The sequence below is a fragment of the Bos javanicus genome, chromosome 6 (assembly GCF_032452875.1).
Source record: "Bos javanicus breed banteng chromosome 6, ARS-OSU_banteng_1.0, whole genome shotgun sequence".
NCBI lineage: Eukaryota > Metazoa > Chordata > Mammalia > Artiodactyla > Bovidae > Bos > Bos javanicus.
Window position 1 is genome coordinate 42,589,036 of NC_083873.1, and position 18,361 is coordinate 42,607,396.

Below are 18,361 nucleotides of genomic sequence, written 5' to 3' on the forward strand. Positions count from 1 at the left end.
TCCCATTTGTTTATTTTTGCTTTTATTTCCAATATTCTGGGAGGTGGGTCATAGAGGATCCTGCTGTGATGTATGTCGGAGAGTGTTTTGCCTATGTTCTCCTCTAGGAGTTTTATAGTTTCTGGTCTTACGTTTAGATCTTTAATCCATTTTGAGTTCATTTTTGTGTATGGTGTTAGAAAGTGATCCAGTTTTCTTATGTCATCTCTTACCAATGCCAACATGAGGCACATGGACGCCAGCCTGTTGACAAGGGAGCTCTCATTCCTCCTCTGATTTAAAATCTCTCCTAGGCAGCGGGTTGTATAGCTCTTAGGATGTTGTCAGAATTCTGTCCGCAAGAAAAGTGAGCCCCACACCGCATTTCGCAATAGGTTCATGACGTGGTCATTCCTCTGGAGAATCATCAACATGCTGTTGTTTTTGTTGTTGACTTGCTACATTGTGTCCAACTCTGTGACCCCATGGACTATAGCGTGCCAGGCTCCTCTGTCCATGGGATCCTCCAGGCAAGAATACTGGAGTGGGTCACCATTTCCTTCTCCATAACAGCATCATCTTTTAAGATTTGAAATAGCTAAGCTGGAATTCCATCACCTCCACTAGCTTTTTTTGTAGTGATGCTTCCTAAGGCCCACTTGACTTCACACTCTAGTATGTCTGGTCTACGTGAATGATTACAGGATTGTGGTTATCTGGGTTATTAAGAGCTTTTTTTTTTTTGGTACGGTTCTTCTATGTATTCTTGCCATCTTTACTTAATCTTTTTTGTTTTTGTTAGGTCCTTGCCATTTTTGTTCTTTATTGTGCCCATCTTTGCATGAAATGTTTCGTTGGTATCTCTAATTTTCTTGAAGAGATCTCTATTCCTTCCCATTCTTTGTTTTCCACTATTCCTTTGGACTGGTCTCTTAACAAGTCTTTCTTATCTCTCCTTGATATTCTCTGTAACTCTGCATTCAATTGGGTATATCTTTCCCTTTCTCCTTTGCCTTTCGCTTTTCTTTTCTCAGTTATTTGTAAGGCCTCCTCAAACAACCACTTTGCCTTGTTCCAATTCTTTTTCTTGGGTATGGTTTTGGTCATCACCTCCTGTACAATGTTATGAACCTCCAGCCATAGTTCTTTAGGCACTGTGTCTACCAGATCTAGTCCCTTGAATCTATTCATCACCTCTATTGTATAATCATAATGGGTTTGATTTAGGTCATACCTGAATGGCTTATTTAACTAATATGCAGAGTGCATCATGTGAAATGCTGGGCTGGATGAAGCACAAGCTGGACTCAAGATTGCCAGGAGAAGTATCAATAACCTCAGATATGCAGATGACACCACCCTTATGGCAGAAAGTGAAGAAGAACTAAAGAGCTTCTTGATGAAGGTGAAAGAGGAGTGTGAAAAAGTTGGCTTAAAATTCAACATTCAGAAAACTAAGATCATGGTATCAGGTCCCATCACTTCATGGGAAATAGATGGGGAAACAGTGGAAACAGTGGCTGACTTTATTTTTGGGGCTCCAAAATCACTGCAGATGGTGACTGCAGCCATGAAATTAAAAGACACTTGCTCCTTGGAAGAAAAGCTATGACCCACCTACATAGCATATTAAAAAGCAGAGACATTACTTTGCCAACAAAAGCCCATCTAGTCAAAGCTATCATTTTTCCAGTAGTCATGTATGGATGTGAGAGTTGGACTATAAAGAAAGCTGAGCACAGAATTGATGCTTTTGAACTGTGGTGTTGGAGAAGACTCTTGAGAGTCCCTTGGACAGCAAGGAGATCCAACTCGTCAATCCTAAAGGAAATCAGTCCTGAATGTTCATTGGAAGGACTGATATTGAAGCTGAAACTCCAATACTTTGGCCACCTGATGCAAAGAACTGACTCCTTGGAAAAGACCCTGATGCTGGGAATGATTGAAGGTGGGAGAAGAAGGGATCAACAGAAGATGAGATGATTGGATGTTATCACTGACTCAATGGACATGAGTTTGAGTAGGCTCCGGAAGTTGGTGATGGACAGGGAAGCCTGGCGTGCTGCAGTCCATGGGGTCGCAAAGAGTCAGACGTGACTGAGTGACTGAACTGAACTGAATGGCCTACTGGTTTCCCTACTTTCTTCAGTTGAGCCTGAGTTTTGCAATAAGGAGCTGATGATCTGAGCCACAGTCAGCTCCAGGTCTTGTTTTTGTTGACTGTATAGAGCTTCTCCATCTTCAGCTGCAAAGAATATAATCAGTCTGATTTCAGAACCGACCATCTGGTGATGTCCATGTATAGAGGAAGAGGGTGTTTGCTGTGACCAGTGCATTCTCTTCAAAAAACTCGGTAAGCCCTTTCCCTGCTTCATTTTGTACTCCAAGGCCAAACTTGCCTATTATTCCAGGTATCTCTTGACTCCCTGCTTTTGCATTCCAGTCCCCTGTGATGAAAAGGACATCATTTTTTGGTGTTAGTTCTAGGAGATCTTGTTTATTTTACCCAAATCCAACACTTTTGAGATTTTTTAGTCTTTGTAGGTTTTACTTCTGTGTTTCTAAAGAGAATGCCCATATGGCTTTTATTTGATGTTCTAGTTGGAAATATAACATATTGACATTCTGTTATGTTAGATTAGATTTTTTTTTTCGGTCTTCCTTATGGTATCTGCTCACAAAGCAAACTTTCTCTTCCCCATTTTCCAATGTGGGTATTTGGATATTTAATCAATTTTGTTTAAATTATCATTTAGTTTTTGTATCACAAAAAATATTTACACAGTTTTATGTAAATATTGTGCACAAGTGAGTCTAACATCTTATGATTGTCTTTTCTTGCATGGTTTTTATTTTGCTTGAGAGTTAATACTTGTCTTTGTTGTTACTGGCTTCCTTTTTTGTGATTCACTAATTCATCTTCACACGCTCTACTAAAAATGTAAATTACTTCTGATGTGTTCAAGCATATCACATACTTCCTCCATTTCTTTTGTTTTTGTTTTCTTGAAGACATCCCTTCTGGATCACTCCATCCTCCTGTGCTGTGATAGTGAAATGTGGTATGGTGGTTTTTCTTATCGCTTTTGGGGCCCTCATCCCTTCTGGATTAGCTTCTGGCACAGGGCACTGTTTCTAGATCAAGGAATCTTTGCTCTTCACAACCTCAGTGTTTCACATAAAATAGTTACATCTAATATGCTTAATGAATGTTAGCTGTAAAAATAAACGTTTTCATTTGAAAACTCATCAGATCATAATTTATAAATGGCAATTACTTGAATTTTTTCCTCTTTCAAGTAAAGAATTTGCAGTCATTTACAAGCACAGAGATAGCTTTTCTGTATTTCTGTGAAGCAATGACACAGCAGATGTCAGTATTCCTATTTTATGTTACCCATGCCACACAAAATCATTTTACTTAATACTGTTTCCATGTGCCATTCTTGATATCCAAGAAACACAGATAAGTGAGTGAAACCTGGACTCTGCCTTGACAGAGTTCCAAGTACAAAGGATGCAAAAGATTTTTATTTTTTTAATGTTTAAATTGGAGGATAATTTCTTTACAATGTTGTGTTGGTTTCTGCCATACACGAATGTGAATCAACCATAAGTATACATGTGCCCCCTTCCCTCTTGAGCCTCCTTTCCTCCTCCCATCCCACCCCTTTAGGTCATTACCGGGTACCAGGCTGGGCTTCCTGTGCTACGCAGCAGCTTCCCACTAGCTATCTATTTTATACATGGTAGTGTATAAATATCCAGTGCTACCTTCTCAATTCATCCTTGCCCCTCCTTCCCCTGCTGTGTCCACAGGTCCATTTTCTATGTCTGTGTCTCCATTCCTTCCCTACAAATAGGTTCAGCAGAACCATTTTTCTAGATTCCATATATATGCATATACTGGAAGCAACCTAGATGTCCATCAGCATATGAATGGATAAAGATGTAGTTCGTGTATACAATGGAATATCAGTCAGAAAGAGAAAAGATACTTTTAATGACTCTGTGCTTTGTGTTATTTGTCCAGTGTGTACACTGAGGAGGGTGTGGTCATGGTGGAGAGTTAGAGTGTTACTGAGAAGAGGTTGTAAAGTAACATCATTTAGGGGTTTTGAAGGAAAAGTATATATACATACATACACATTCACACTCTTACTTAGCATTTACTTGACATGATTTCCTTTGTGCAGAAACTGAGGCCTATAGATCTGTGCCCTCACTAAGGGCATTGTCATGATGAAAGTGAAACTGACGTGATTCTGTTTATAATGATGACTTCTAAACCAGGAAGCTGAAGACCCCATAGGCCCAAGCATGCAGGTCCAGACACTGAATCTTCATCACAGGCAAGTTTACAAATATTACGAGTTAGAGTGCTTCCTACATGTGCACTCTGGCGTCAAGAGATGGTCACAGAAAGAAGAAAAGAGAGCAACTGGTCACTTTTTGTGTATATATTTACTTAGTATTTATGGTTTCTCTGGTGGCTCAGTGGTAAATAATCTGCCTGCAATGCAGGAGACACAGGATTGATTCCTGGGTCTGGAAGAACCTCTGGAGAAGGGAGTGATTACCTACTCTAGTATTCTTGCCTGGAAAATTCCATGGACAGAGGAAACTGGGGGGCTACAGTCCATGGGGTTGCAGAGTCAGACTCTTTCACTTTGTCAGACTAATACTTTGACTTTTTTCCCCTCACTATTGCATTGAGCCTGCTGCTGCTGCTGCTGCTAAGTCACTTCAGTCTTGTCCGACTCTGTGCGACCCCATAGACGGCAGCCCACCAGGCTCCCCCATCCCTGGGATTCTCCAGGAAAGAACACTGGAGTGGGTTGCCATTTCCTTCTCCAATGCAGGAAAGTGAAAGTGAAGTTGCTCAGTCGTGTCCGACCCTCAGTGACCCCATGGACTGCAGCCCACCTGGCTCCTCCGTCCATGGGATTTTCCAAGCAAGAGTACTGGAGTGGGGTACCAGTGCCTTCTCCTAGAAGAGGAGAAAACTAACACTCGCTGGATACATACTGCCTGCCACATGCCCTGCTAGACATGTTTGCTTTGACTCAGTTGACTTTGTGAGAACCCTACAAAGTGGATATTATCCTCTGATTTTTTACATACAGAGAAGTCAAGTAATGGGTAGAGATGGAACTGAAATTCTATGCCAGCTTTAGAACTTGTGCTCTTTCCATAATCCTTTGCAGCCTTAGAAGTTTCTGATGTTTAGTTTTTGTAGGTAATATTAATATTTTACATTTTTATGGCATTCCCTTCTATGTCCTCATACGGTAAGAATTTCAGAAACATTGTTATTTTCTTCCAAATTACTAAAAAAATACAGGAGTTTATAATTTCTTGCCAAAAACATTGCAGTAAACTGTTAACTGGTTTATGGACTTCTGGTGCCTTCTGTCTTCAATTCACCCTGGCAATTCCACTGAATTATGCATTTGCTTTTCCCTTATCAGAGCCACTGTCATAACTCCTACTCATCTTTCAACACCTGCCTTAAAAATGTTTTCTCATGGGCAAGTCTATCTGCCTCCCAGTGATAGAGTCACTCTTGAGTTCTTGTTTCTTGGTTCTCCTGTAGTGTTTTTCCATGATTTTAATACAGCGCTTACCTTAACATAGTCTAAGACTTTACTTGTCTGATATCACTCAGACTGTGAGGTCCTCAAAGGAAAGTGGATATTGCAATTATTATTTGAGAAATTAGAAAGGTGGAATGAAACATGACTTCATAAAAAAAGATTTCCTTTTGTGCAAGACTCATCTAAGTTGATTTTAATAATGGTAGGACTGGGGTATCATGTTTGATAGTCACAGTCATTAGTTAAATGATCTTGGAAAGTTATTCAATCTTTATACATTTATTCTTATTAATAATCATAGTACACCTAAGGGTTATTGTGAGGGTAAGAATAGGTTGGTTGATGTAAGTTGCTGGTATAGAAGAGAGACAGAGAGCTAATGCTCAGTAAATGGCTTGCCTTTACTATGAACAATAAAATGTATTACAATCTTTAAAAGCAATAGATAAAACATTTATAATTTACCTATCAAATAAAAATAGCTATAAAATAGCTATATACTCACCATATTTCTAGGACCCCTTCCCAGTACTGTCTTCTTATCTCTTTTCCCAAAGGTACCCACTAAGATGAATTTTGCATTTGTTCATTTCCTGCTTTTCTTTATGATTTTAGCATTTGGCACTGTATAGCTAAACAGTTTCTTATTTAACTTTACATATTTTGGACATTATATAAATGGAAATAACATTGTGTGTATTTTTCTTTCTTTTTTTTTTTTTTTTAACAGTTTGCTTCTTCCCTCTCAATGTTATATTTGGGAAATTTATGCATGTGGGTCCGTACAGAATTAGTTCATTTGTTTTTACTTTTTGTAGTCTTTCACTGTATGACTATTCTGTGATTTATTTTATTCCTTCATTGATTTATTGTCCTGACAAAGGAAATTGAGGCTGTTTCCAGTGAGAGTTTTTATTGTTGCAATCATGATTATATATGTGTCCAGGTCTATGTTTGTAGAAACGGGGTATATGATGGTATGTAAATTATGGGGTTTTGATACATGTACTTCTTCAGCTTTGCTAGATATTTCCTATTGTTCTCCTACCAGCAGTGTGTAAACATTCCTGCTTTGTAACAATTTCTCTGATGCTTGATATTATCCAGCTTTTAAATTTGTGCACCTGTGTGGTTGTCGAGTGGTATCTCATTGTGGCTTTTATTTGCATTTCCCTATTTTTTTTAATGATCTTCTATGTGTTTTTAAATGTTTACTAGCACTGTTTATCCTTCTGTGAATGAACTATTCATACATTTTGTCCATTTTTTATAGTCTTGTTGGCCTTTTATTAATAATTGGAATATCCAAAAACAAATGTGGATTTGTCTATTTTTTGCAATTTTTTGCCTACTTTTTTGCAGTCTATCCTGTCAGTTTTTGCTACATGTATTTTGACTCTGTTATTAGGTAAATAAATATTTACAGTTATAAATCCTCTGGATAGATTGGCCCCCTTTTATGTATGAAATGTCTTCCTTATACTTGGTAATGTTCTTGCTCTGAAATCTATAGTTATTCATAAAGCTACTTTGGTTTTCTTTGATTAGTGTTAGCATGGTATCTCTTTTCCATTCTGTCACTTTTAAGCTTCTTTGTCTTTATATTTTAAAAGGGTTTCTTTTAGGTACTATATAGCTGAGTCTGGTGTTTTTACCATTCTGATAAGATCTGCCATGGCAGTTCAACTGGGTCATTTAGACTCATTTACATTTAGTGATATTCATATAGTTAGGTTTAAATATACCATTGTGCTATTTGTTTTCTCTTTGTTCCATCTGTCTTTATTCTCTTTCCCCTCTTTTTATGTCTTTTTCAGATTAATTATTTTAAAAATAATTCTATTATATATTCTTTTGGCTTATTAGCTATAAGTCACATATTAATTTATTAGCTGTAACTCTTGTTTTTTCTTCATTAAGGCTTTTTCTCTAAATACCACTTAAGCTAGATATCAATGTTTTGATTTTTTTGTTATTTAGTTTTTAATATTTTCTGGTGACCACTATTATGCCTTCTTTACTCCCAAACTATTCAGATGTTCCTTTTCAGATTTCTGAAAGAATGAACTAATGTACTGTAGTTCAATCATTCTAACATGATTCATCAGGGATTTCCATCTGTATTTCTCCAATCCTTTGGAATTTATGGTCACTTTATTTATGAACCAATTTGTGCTCAACTTTCATAATGTTTCTGTCTGCATGAAAAGAATGTATATTTTAAAAATTGAAGCATTTATTATCATGCAGTGTCATATATATCAATCAGATCAAGCTTGTTAATATCTGCTATCCTAACTTTCTCTTGTTTCAATTGCTGAGAGAGGTGTTAGTATTAAGGTTATTCTAGGCACATAAAATGAGTAATTTTTTCTTATTTTTTGGAATAATTCCTATGTGTGGAGTTTTTTGGTTTTATTTTGTAAATGTTTGATAAAACTTGGGTAATTAAAATCTCTCATTATGGAGGTGGATTTGTCAACTTTACATTTAAGTCGTATCAATTTTTGCTTCACATATTTGGAAACTAGATTCTTAGATGCATGCAACAGTGTCGTCACTATGTGGTGACCCATGGTATCTCAAGTAATGCTGTTTTTCCCTCCTTGAAATCCTCTGCTTTTTTTTTTTTTTTTAGGGGAAGGAGGAATCTCTCCCTCTATATTTTGACTTTCTATTTTTAACATAGTCTTAGGTATGTTGGTAAACAGTATACCCCAGGATTTTAAAAAAAAATTACAGTCTGATGATCTTTGTCTTTTATCTGGGGAATTTAGTCCATTGACATATTCTTATAAGTGATCATTTATATCTTGTCATGCCACAACTTTATGTTTTTTTCCCTTTATCACTTCTATGTATTTTTAAAAATTATTTTCTTGTCCTCTTTTAAATTTATTTAGTTTTTCCTATTTAGCATAATGATTAAGAGCATGGGCTCTGGAATTCATCTCTTAGCTTTAGTACAAACTGAAATGGGAAATTTAATTAACCTCTTCATTTCTCAGTTTCCTTTCCTGAAAATGAGGCTAATAATGGCAGTTACTTAATAATTTTATTGTAAGGAGTTGACTCGATGGACGTAAGTCTGAGTGAACTCCGGGAGTTGGTGATGGACAGGGAGGCCTGGCATGCTGTGATTCATGGGGTCGCAAAAAGTCGGACATGACTGAGCGACTAAACTGAACTGAACTGAACTAAATATATATAAACTGATGAGAGTAGAGCCTGGCACAGACTTGCTATAGATGTGTTGGATTTATCTTTAAAACTATAAATTACATTTTTTCCTTAAGTGCTTACCTTAGAAATTTTAATTTGAATACTATATATATATATATATATATATAGTGGTGGTTTAGTGGCTAAGTTGTATCTGACTCTTGCAACCCCGTGGACTGCCAGGCTCCTCTGTCCAGGGGATTTTCCAGGCAAGAATACTGGAATGGGTTGCTATGTCCTTCTCCAATATATATCTATACATACATATATTTATAGTCTTTGGTCCAGGATTTTAATTCTATCTAGTTAATCTTTTTAATTCCCACAAAACAGACATTTTGTTATTGTTCTGCATGTTAATAGCTTGTTTAGATTATCCACATAATCTATATTTAATATATCCATATTTAATAGTATATTTGCAATGCCATATTTTCTCATGTTTACTAGTACTTAAATTCATTTTCAAGCTAATCAAAGTTAAAATAATAAAATAATTTGAAGAGTCAGAACAAAACTGTTTTAGAAACTATCGACCCCCTGTTCTCTTCCATGTACTTCTTTAGAGGAAACCTCTTTAAATTCTGTTGGTTAATCCTTTTGGCATTGACTTCTGTATCTTAAATGGCATGCTTATATTCTTAGGTTTTGAGTTGTTTGCCTGTTGTAGGCATAAGCTATTGACCTCTCCCCGTGAAAGATGAAGATTTACCCATCTGTCCACTTTCTCTCCCTCTCCCTTCTCAATTTCTCCACCCCCAACAAAATCCCAGTACTGTGGAGAATGGGAATCGTTGCTGAGTTGGTACAAAGCTTCACTTTGGCACAATAAAGGGAGTTCAACAATGTGAGTGCACTCTGTGCCACTCAACTGTCCTCCTTAAACATAGTTAAGGAGTTTACTTAAACAAAGTGAAGTGGCAAGCTTTATATTATGTGTATTTTACCCCAATTTAAAATATTATCAGAGAGTACACTGAAATGTTTACAGATTAAATGAAAAGCATGGGTGGGTTAGATATGAAACAAGATTAGGAAAGGTGGGAAACTGTGAAGCCCCATGTACATGTGTGGGACTTTGACGTACTATTCTGCCTACTTTTGTGCATGTTGGCAATTCAGTAGGAAATATTTTAAAATTTGAAGAATATCAAACTAAATGTTCTAGTAGATTAATATTCTTAAAGAAGTATTTCCCATAGCCTATGACATGCGCAAATTGTCCAGTTACTCCTTGAATTTGCTGCACAGCTACATCATTCTGGAGATTTATCCTGCTGAATTTTTCATTTCCTGGATCCTAGATCTTTCTCTTTCTTGGTTAACATCATTGTTTTAGAGAAATTTATCCTCTAGCAATATCCAATGAGAGATAAATTTTTTTTTTCCAATATCCTGTGAGAGCTTATATGTCTGCTAAAATCTTTCTCCATTCTCACTCTTAATTAATGGAGAGATGAGTTGTGGTTACAAATGTGCTCATGTTCAGTCACTCAGTTGAGGAGTAATTTCTCCCCCACAGGCTAGTTGCTTTGTTGTCTCTTTCTTAGGCAGAACTTGTTTCTTGTTTATTCTGGCCCAGTGTGTGGAGTCCTTGCATCATCAGACTTGTGTGAACGTCTTATCATCAGTTTCCCATCTTTGGTGAGCTTTAGAATTTTTTTTATTCCCTTGTCCCACAGGCCATTAAAATGGAAGCTCACAACATCTGGGCTTCTCAGATGCTCTGAAGACAAAATCCTGCATCACTACTCATTTATGCTTCAGAATTTCTCTCACTTTGATTTTGTGTTGCCTAACATCTTGCAAGATGGATGGCACATTTAACAATACATTTTCCATATTCTATCAGGCACTTGTTGTTTGAAGGAGAGCTCAATATGTAATCTGCCTGGAAACAGTAGTCTTGTTCCTCATAAAGAATGGTCAGAACTTTTAAAGATTAGGCATAATCACATCTTGAGAAAATGCCTGATGAAGAAATGAATTATTAATATCATTCATTCAGGAAAATTTACATTCAAGTACTAGTGAGTGGGCTTCCAAGGGGGCTCAGTGGTAAAGAATCCACCTGCCAATGCAGGAGATGCGGATTTGATCCCTGGGTCGGGAAGGTCCCCTGGAGTAGAAAATGGCAACCCACTCTAATATTCTTGCCTGGAAAATTCCATGGACAGAGGAACCTAGTGAGCTATGGTCCATGGGGTAACAGAGTTGGACATGACTGAGTGACTGAACACTGAGCACACTAATGAATACTGGCTACTATATATATATATATATATATATATAATTTTTTCCTTTTTAATTTATTTTCTTTTATTGAAGGATAATTGCTTTACAAAATTTTGTTGTTTTCTGTCAAACCTCAACATGAATCAGCCATAGGTATACATATATCCCCTCCCGGGATATATGTATATATATATACACATATATATGTATATATATATATATATATATATATATATATACCTTCCTCCCATCTCCCGCCCCATCCCACCCCTCTAGATTGATACAGAACCCCTGTTTGAGTTTCCTGAGCCATACAGCAAATTCCTGTTGGCGATCTATTTTACATATGATAATGTAAGTTTCCATGTTACTCTTTCCATACATCTCACCCTCTCCTCCCCTCTCCCCATGTCCATAAGTCTGTTCTCTGTCTGTTTTTCCATTGCTGCCCTGTAAATAAATTCTTCAGTACCATTTTCTTAGATTCCATATATATGCATTAGAATACAATACTTATCTTTCTCTTTCTGACTCCCTTCACTTTGTATAATAGGTTCTAGGTTCATCCACCTCATCAGAACTGACTCAAATGTGTTCCTTTTTATGGCTGAGTAATATTCTATTGTGTATATGTACCACAACTTCTTTATCCATTCATCTGTCTATGGACATCTAGGTTGCTTCCATGTTCTAGCTATTGTAAATAGTGCTGCAGTGAACAATTAGATACATGTATCTTTTTCAGTTTTGGTTTCCCCCAGGGTATATGCCTAGGAGTGGGATTTCTGGGTCATATGGTGGTTTTATTCCTAGTTTTTTAAGGACTCTCCATACCGTCTTCCATAGGGGCTGTATCAATTTACATTCCCACCAACAGTGCAAGAGTTCCCTTTTCTCCACACCCTCTCCAGCATTTATTGTTTGTAGACTTTTTGATGATGGCCATTCTGACCGGTGTGAGGTGATATCTCATTGTAGTTTTAATTTGAGATTCTTTAATAATGAGCGATGTTGAGCATCTTTTCAAGTGTTTGTTAGCCATCTGTATGTTTTCATTGGAGAAATGTCTGTTTAGATCTTTTTCCCACTTTTTGATTGGGTTATTTGTTTTTCTGACATTGAGTTGTATGAGCTGCTTGTATATTTTGGAAATTAATCCTTTGTCAGTTGTTTCATTTGCTATTGTTTTCTCCCATGTTGATGATTGTCTTTTCACCTTCCTTACAGTTTCTTTGTTGTGCAAAAGGTTTTAAGTTTAATCAGGTCCCACTTGTCTATTTCTGTTTTTATTTCCGTTACTCTAGGAGGTGGGTCATAGAGGATCTTGCTTTGATTTATGTCATCGAGTGTTCTGCATATGTTTTCCTCTAAGAGTTTTATAGTTTCTGGTCTTACATTTAGGTCTTTAATCCATTTTGAGTTTATCTTTGTGTATGATGTTAGGAAGTGTTATAATTTCATTCTTTTACATGTAGTTGTCCAATTTTCCCAGCACCATTTATTGAAGAGGCTATCTTTCCCCCATTGTATATTCTTGCCTCCTTTGTCAAAAATAAGGTACCCATAGGTGCATGGGTTTATTTCTGGGCTTTCTATCTTGTTCCATTGGTCCATATTTCTGTTTTTGTGCCAGTACCATACTGTCTCGATGACTGTAGTATACTCTGAAGTCAGGAAGGTTGATTGCTCCAGCTCCATTCTTCTTTCTCAAGACTGCTTTGGCTATTTGGGGTCTTTTGTGTTTCCATATAAATTGTGAAATTTTTTGTCCTAGTTCTGTGAAAAATGCCATTGGTAATTTGATACGGATCACGTTGAATCTGTAGATTGCATTTGGTAGTATAGTCATTTTCACAATATTGATTCTTCCTACCCAGGAACATGGAATATCTCTCCATCTGTTTATATTGTCTTTGATTTCTTTCATCAGCGTCTTATAATTTTCTGTGTACAGTTCTTTTGTCTCCTTAGGTGAGCTTATTCCTAGACATTTAATTCTTTTTGTTGCAATGATGAATGGAAAGTGAAAGAAAGTGAAGTTCCTCAGTCATGTCCGACTCTTTGTGACCACAAGGACTGTAGCCTACCAGGCTCCTCTGTCCATGGAATTTTCCAGGCAAGAGTGCTGGAGTGGGTTGACATTTCCTTCACCAGGGAATCTTCTGGACCCAGGGATTGAACCTGAGTCTCCTGCATTGCAGGCAGACGCATGGTGAATGGAATTGATTCCTTAATTTCTCTTTCTGATTTTTCATTGTTAGTATACTATATATATTTTTAAAAGGCCACTATACATATTTTCTTTTATCAAAATTTCAACTATAATGGTTAATTTTTGATTCACATTCTGGTTCTCATAAGAACAATGTTGCTTATACATGCTTCATCTAGTATACACCTAGAATAAACTACTCCACATAAGTGCATTTTCCTGCTGACATTGACCTCTTAAAATTGCAAAATTTATTGTAAGCACTTAAGGAGGACTGTGTTCCAAAATGCATGTCAAGTTATTCATTTCTAATGCTTCTTACATTGAGTAGCATGGGTGTCAGTTGACTCATCAGTCAGGCTTTATTACTAACAGCAGTGTGGTCCAGTGGAAGGACTTGAACTTCAGTATCAGACAGCTCTGAAACACATCTTGGTTCTGTGCATGCTAAGTTGCTTCAGTCACATTCAACTCTTTGTGACCCTATGGACTGTAGCCTGCCAGGCTCCTCTGTCTGTGGGATTCTCCAGGCAAGAATACTAGAGTGGGTTGCCATGCCCTCCTCCAGGGGATCTTCCCAACCTAGGGATCAAACCTGCAATTCTTGCAGCTCCTGCATTGCAGGTGGATTCTTTATCACTGAGCCACCAGAGAAGTCCCCATATCTTGGTTCTACCACTTAATGAAAAGTGTTGTCTTAGGTAAGTCACTTATTGGTGATATGTGAGGCCAGCTTGTACTGGCTCACCAGTGCCTACTGTTAAATTTTCATTAATTTTACAAACTGATTCTTTTTTAATGTGTATTTATTTGGCTGCATGAGGTCTTAGTTGCAGCACATAGGATTTTTGTTGTGGCATGTAGGATCTTTTGTTGCAGTGTATGGGTTCTTTATTGCAGTGCATGGGCTTCTCTCCAGTGGCTCTGAGCCTCTAGAATACACAGGCTAAGCAGTTGCAGTGCTCAGGTTTAGTTGCCTTGCAGCATGTGGAATCTTATTTCCCTGAGCAAGGATTGAACCCATGTTCCTTGCCATGTCCCATTCTTAACCACTGGATGACCAGGAAAATCCCTTATGAGCTGATTCTTAAATATATAGCCAGTATTAAAGATTCAATTACATAAACATAAATAAATAATTTATATTAAAAACAAAGATAATAAATATTCAAATCCTTATCTCCTAGTTATTTTAACATATTTTATTATTAGCTATGCCCTTGAGGCTCTTGTACATGTACAGAAGAAATACTGTCTAATGATGTGCCATTGTTCACCTTGCAACTCTGCCTTCAGTGCTATCCTGTGGGGTGCCTGAAATTGGTCATGTGTAAGTATTTACACCAGAGAAGGCAATGGCACCCCACTCCAGTACTCTCGCCTGGAAAATCCCATGATTGGAGGAGCCTGGTGGGCTGCAGTCCATGGGGTCGCTAAGAGTCAGACACGACTGAGTGACTTCACTTTCACTTTTCACTTTCATGCATTGGAGAAGGAAATGGCAACCCACTCCAGTGTTCTTGCCTGGAGAATCCCAGGGACAGGGGAGCCTGGTGGGCTGCCGTCTGTGGGGTCACACAGAGTCAGACACGACTGAAGTGACTTAGCAGCAAGTATTTACACCACAGAAATTGGCAAGTGCTACAAGTCAGCATTTGATTTATTGTTTTGTTGGTTGCTTGGACTTAAGAAAATGACAGGTAAAATATAAATAATGCAGAGTAAATGTATGTGTAGTATACCTGTAACTGTTACATTGTGAGTAGGACAAAAAAAATCAAGGGAATATTCTTCCAGTGTTTGAAAACTATTACCAACTTAGCAAGAAAATTGCTCATGTCACTGATGAACAAGTGAAATTCTGATATATTATTGTTTTTCCTTTCATTGTACCCGTTAATTTAAGCAAAGATACCAGTCAACAGTCACATGAGAACTACTCACATTTGTCAGGTTGTATATTGTAGATTGGCTCCCCATATAAGAGTTTGTCAAAAATCTAAACAAGTATTCTATGAGAATCAATGGGCTATAAGGAATATACAGTAAAGAGCATTGCATATTGTTATTTGGAAATTGTGTATTATATGTCCTTTATCCCAATATACCTCTATACCAGTATAATTTGTAATAAATATGTATACATAATGGTACATACATTTTTTAATATACAACCAGTTGTTAATATTTACCAGCAGACAACTGCCTAAACTGTCTGAGATTAAGCTCCTTCATTTATTGTAAATCAATTATTCAAACTATGAATACCATGCTTGACTGAAGTTATATTTTAGTATTCATACCTATTTCATTCTAAGATTGAATATCAGTATTCTTTTTCTTTTTCCCTCTTAACCCCATATATAGACATAACTTGAGAGCCATTGGGATGTATAAAGCTTTTTGCCTCTATATGATATGGCCCCAAAGTATAATAATCTGTAATATTCATAATTTCTTTGTATAGATCTTTAGTACCCTGCCTTTATATCAACTGTCATTTTTGCTATTGTCAGAGCTCCTTCTTTTAGCCATCTTCCTGTGTCCCCATGGTTCTCTCCTGTTAATTATAGCGCATGTTGTCTTTTTGTTGGTCTGGAGACTATGTCTAATCCTATCAGAATTGTGCACAAAATATGAGAAAGTTAATGCTAAATGTAGGCCTAAAAAACTTCCTATAATTGTTTTAGTCTATTTACTCTAGCTGTGACTTCCTTTCTTGCGTGAAAGTCATTTTGAACTATTTTAGGTATATAAAAATGGTTGTGGATAATGTAATCATCAGCCTCTTAGATACCTGTTAGCCAGCTTAAGGAGTGAAACATAAGAGATATAAAGGGCCCTCAGGCTCCTGCTTGTTTCCATTTCCCTGCCTTTTCTACCCAAAGGCAGCCACCAGCTTGACCTGATCATCTCCAGGCATAGTGTTATGTGTTTACCTCATATGTATATGTTCAGAAAATCCATCTTTAGTTTTATACATTTTGTATAAAATGATACAGTACTGTATATAATTTTTTAAAAATTAATAACCTTTATATTTTAGAGCAATTTTAGAGTTATAGAAAAATTGAGCACAAAGTACAGAATTGTCATGTATCCCATTCCCCCAATTTCCCCTACCTAGCATTAGTGTGGGTCGTTAGTTACAAATGGTGGGTGAATATTGACACATTATTATTCAATGAAGTTCACAGTGTGTGGATTTTGACAAATGTATAATGTCATGTACCCACTATTATAGTATCATACAGAATAGAGTCCACCCTTGAACAACATGGGGTTAGGGGAACAGACCCACTGCCCAGAGGAAAAGGCACGCATAATTTTAGTAGTTTCACTGCCATAAAAATCTCCTGTGCTCCATGTATTCATTCCTGTATATGTATTTCAAATCTTGATTTTTTTCTTTAGTTTAACATTATAGTTTTGAGGGTGTCTTAGCCCATTTGGACTGCTCTAACAAAAGACCGTAAACCAGGGGATTTGTAAGCAACACACATTTATCCCTCACGGTTCTCAGTGCTGTAAGTTGGGGTTAGGGTGCCAGCACGGCCAGGTGAGGACCCCCCTCCTCATTACAGGCTTCTTGTATCCTCATGAGCAGAGGAGGTAGGGAGTGCTGTGGGGTCTCTTTTTAGAAGCAGTAATCTCGCTTTTTGGAAGTTCCGTTGGGGAAGATGGCGGCGGCCGCGAGCACCCTTCTCTTCTTGCCGCCGGGGACTTCAGACTTAGTCTTCCCTGGAAGAGTGGGACTGCAGGTGCCCTGCGTCCCGGGAGCCCGAACCAACTTGGTTCCTCCATTACTGGTGGGGAAGGGCATATCCTCTTGTGTAGGACTTAGGCCCTCCCCGCCATCAGGATGAAGGAAAAAAAAAAAAGAAGCAGTAATCTCATTTATGAATGCTCCATTCTCCTGACTTAAGCTCCTCCCCATATCCTCACACTGGGTGTTAGGATTTCCACCTCTGAATTTGGGGGGACACAAACAGTCAGAGGAGAGTAGAAGGGTTATCTATGCTCTGATTCGTTCACTGTAACAACTTATTTGTGTTTCCTCTCTATGAATATACCTAAAGTTAATTATCTGTTCTGTTGGTAGGATATAGGTTGTTTCCAGGATTTTGCTGTGACAGAAAACTCTGCCTCAATAATCTCATATAATCTTTTTGTGAAAATATATGAGCACACTTTCAGGGTATGCCCTTAGAAGTGGAATTAAAGAGTCATGAGATTTTAAAAAATTAATCGTTTGTACCATAAAATGGATTCTAACTACCATTTTAGAAAAAATTTCTGTGTGAACAGATATTTCAAATCTAATGTAATCGTTGCTTTCTGTCCCTCTAATGTGTGATATTCTCTCTTACCTCTGGGCTTATTCTGATCCTAGCTCCTCTTTTTTTCTATTTTCACTCACCCCTACCTCCTAGCAGTTCACTTTGGTGAGTCAACATCTCCTCTAGAATTCAGTCTAGGAGTGTCTTCTCTAAGAATTTTCTGACTCTTGCCCACACCTGGATAAACACCTCTCCCTGGCTTTCTTGCAGGAACCATTACGTTGGCTGTTTTATAACTTCATGTAATTGACAAGGACAAGAATTGCAGCAGAGTTCACCCTGGTATCCACTAAGCTTAGCTTGGAGCCTGATACAGAGCATGTGTTGAATTAAGGGAGGAGTGAATAAATGAATGTAGGATACTTTTATCATCTCAAAAATGGCAGGAACTAACACCCTTCCCACAATCGCTGACTGGACCTTCTCAGGCTCCATGGTTAGATGACAGGAAGATGGAGTTCAGGTGTCAAGGGTCAAAGATAGAGTCCAGAGACCACTTTATGCACAGTGAGGACAAGGTGTGTCTGTCAGGGCCAGGAGAAATGTTCACAAGAAGGAGATGCTTTCAACTCAGACGCTCATAAGCTGAGCCCTGCCTCTGTCTACCAGCTGGGAGATCTTCAGATAATGAACCGTGAAAGCCTGCTATGCTGCGGCATTATGCAATAATTTTTCACTTGCCACCAGTCAGCTTCAGGGATCAAGGACAGCTGAACACATAACCCACTCATGCATGTTATTTTAAAGACATATTTTAAAGTTATCAATATGGTACA

At 37.6% G+C, this 18,361-nt stretch overlaps 1 protein-coding gene across 2 annotated transcripts in view; it reads left to right on the top strand.

The window, feature by feature from the left end:
- The window catches only part of LOC133249404 (cytosolic beta-glucosidase), a 135,310-nt gene that overhangs the window by 34,838 nt on the left and 82,111 nt on the right, over positions 1-18,361 (top strand). The gene's annotated exons all lie outside the window — the stretch shown is intronic.